Here is a 2500-nt window from a genome sequence, read left to right as displayed (position 1 = left end):
CGGGTCGTCGCAGGCGGAGGAAGAGGGTAGACCGGGACGGGACGGGACGGGGGGCGCGGCGCGGGTCACTCCCGGGCCGCGCGTCGGAGCGAGTTCGGCGGGCGCCACGCGGCGCGGCGCGACGCGAGAAAAGGCGGCGGGCGATGTCGCGCTACCTCCGTGCGAGCGGGGGTAGCGCGCTCGTCCGACGACCCCAGTAGCGCGGCGCGGCGCGACGACAGGCGACCGCCAGCGACGGGCGAAAGGCGGCGGCCGTGCGCGGGACCCCCGTAACCGGGGAATCCCCCTATGCCGACGACCCTAGCTCGGCGCGGTTCTCGCGCTTCCGGCGCGCGCTTCCGGGGCGGCACTCGCCTCGACGACCTCCCGTCCTTTAAAGGTAACGGTTCGGGCCGGCGCCCCGGCGTCCGTCCGCCCGTCGGTGTCGCGTGTCCGTGCGGCGCGGGGCTGCTCTCGGCGAGGGTCGCCGAGCAAGCGGATCCCCGCACGGATCACAACGGCCGTATGGCGGCGGCGTCGGGACGCCCGCCCGAGACGAAGGTTCAGGGCGACGAAACGGTGCTCCCACCGGCTACCTTTTTCCCCGGCCAAACGCGTCCGTCGGCCGGAGCCCTCGAGGGGCCGCGTAGCGCGCGCGTGGGCCGGCCCCCGGACACCGGAGTCCCTCCCGGGGCTCCGGACACCGGGGGTTCGGTTCCGCGCGGTCCGCCGCGGTCTCCTCTGTCCATCCATAGTCCGGGCAGGCCGCGGCCGGGTCGGGGGCCAGTCCCCCCTCGGTGTCAGCGCGGTCGCGCCGCCCTTGTAAACCAAACCCACTCGCTGACGGGTAGCAACACCCAAAGCGTCGCTTCGCGGCGCGGCGGGGCTTCCAAGTCGGATGGCCTTCCGGGGTCCGGGTAGGAGACGCCGGGGGCCGGCCTCAGCGCCGAGCCCCCGACCTACCCGGCGAGTCCGGTCGCCGAGTCGTGTCAGGTCGGCCGAGCGGGAGACGCCGGGCGCCGGCCTCAGCGCCGAGCGCCCGACCTACCCGGGCCGACGCACGTCTCGGGCGCCGTCGCGGCCCCGAGCGGGAGACGCCGGGCGCCGGCCTCAGCGCCGCGCGCCCGACCCGCTCGGCTCGTCGCGGCGTCGCGCGTATCGCGCCCGTCGGTAACCGCGCCGCGGGTTAGGGGCTCGCTCGCGGGAGCGACCGAACGGCACCCGCGGCGCGTTCGTCTCCGGTACAAACCCTGTCGTGAATTTGTCTCCGATCGTCCCGGGCGGACGTAAAAGGGCCCAAACGTACGACTCTTAGCGGTGGATCACTCGGCTCGTGCGTCGATGAAGAACGCAGCTAGCTGCGAGAACTAATGTGATTTGCAGGACACATTGATCATCGACACTTTGAACGCACATTGCGGCCCCGGTTTTACCCCGGGGCCACGCCTGTCTGAGCGGCGCTTTCCAATCGATCGGACGCGGGCCGGGCCCTCCGCGACATTCCGCCGGTCCGTCCGGCGGGTGGCGCGAGAACCCGGTCCGCGCGGGCGAGGCTCGGGCCCTCCGCGACATTCCGCCGGTCCGCCCGGCGGGTGGCGCGCGACCCGTGTCCCCGCCCACTCCGCGGCTGGGGTTTCGCAGGGACCCCCGTCCCTTCGTACCCTCAAATACAGACTCGGGCGGCGCTCCGTGTCCGTCCGCCCGTCGGTGTCGCGCGTCCGCGCGTCCGGAGGTGCTTCTCGGCTGCCGGTGAGTACGGCTGGTACTTAGCATACCGAGAAGGTGCTCCGCGCGCGCGGCTCCGCGCGGCGGCCCGTATGGCGGCGGCGCTCGGCGCCCTCCTCAGGTAAAGGTCCCGGTCGGCGCCTCGGCGTCCGTCCGCCCGTCGGTGTCGCGTGTCCGTGCGGCGCGGGGCTGCTCTCGGCGAGGGTCGCCGAGCAAGCGGATCCCCGCACGGATCACAACGGCCGTATGGCGGCGGCGCCGGTCCCGGCGCCGGCCCCGACCGCACAGCTCTACGCGCACGCCCTCAGATCAGACGAGACGACCCGCTGAATTTAAGCATATTACTAAGCGGAGGAAAAGAAACTAACCAGGATTCCCTCAGTAGCGGCGAGCGAAGAGGGAAAAGCCCAGCGCCGAATCCCCGCCCTGCGGTAGGGCGAGGGAAATGTGGCGTACGGAAGGCCGCTTTAGCCCGGCGCCGCTCGGGGGCCCGAGTCCTTCTGATAGAGGCTCAGCCCAGGGACGGTGTGAGGCCGGTAGCGGCCCCCGGCTCGCCGGGGCGAGGCCTTCTCGGAGTCGGGTTGCTTGTGAATGCAGCCCAAAGCGGGTGGTAAACTCCATCTAAGGCTAAATACTGGCACGAGACCGATAGTCGACAAGTACCTTGAGGGAAAGTTGAAAAGAACTTTGAAGAGAGAGTTCAACAGGGCGTGAAACCGTTAAGAGGTAAACGGGTGGGGCCCGCGCAGTCTGCTCGGGGGACTCAACCCGGCGGCGCCAGGGCGGCCGGTCGGTC

The 2500-nt window shown here is 71.4% G+C and overlaps 2 non-coding genes across 2 annotated transcripts in view; both read left to right on the top strand.

The window, feature by feature from the left end:
* Positions 1-1285: 1285 nt before the first annotated feature.
* On the top strand, positions 1286-1439 carry LOC148345364 (5.8S ribosomal RNA). Its single transcript, XR_015848641.1, has one exon. It is a non-coding gene; the product is annotated as a 5.8S ribosomal RNA (ribosomal RNA).
* A 564-nt stretch (positions 1440-2003) lies between these two features.
* Positions 2004-2500, top strand: part of LOC148345363 (28S ribosomal RNA) — a 4529-nt gene continuing 4032 nt past the window's right edge. Inside the window, exon 1 of the ribosomal RNA XR_015848640.1 lies at positions 2004-2500. This exon is cut by the window's right edge and continues 4032 nt beyond it. This is a non-coding gene — a ribosomal RNA (28S ribosomal RNA).

This window comes from Urocampus carinirostris, unplaced genomic scaffold (genome assembly GCF_059441175.1).
Source record: "Urocampus carinirostris isolate Australia breed hairy pipefish unplaced genomic scaffold, RoL_Ucar_1.0 HiC_scaffold_51, whole genome shotgun sequence".
NCBI lineage: Eukaryota > Metazoa > Chordata > Actinopteri > Syngnathiformes > Syngnathidae > Urocampus > Urocampus carinirostris.
The sequence above is the reverse complement of the archived record's forward strand: the minus strand, read 5'-3'. Positions and strand labels throughout refer to the sequence as shown.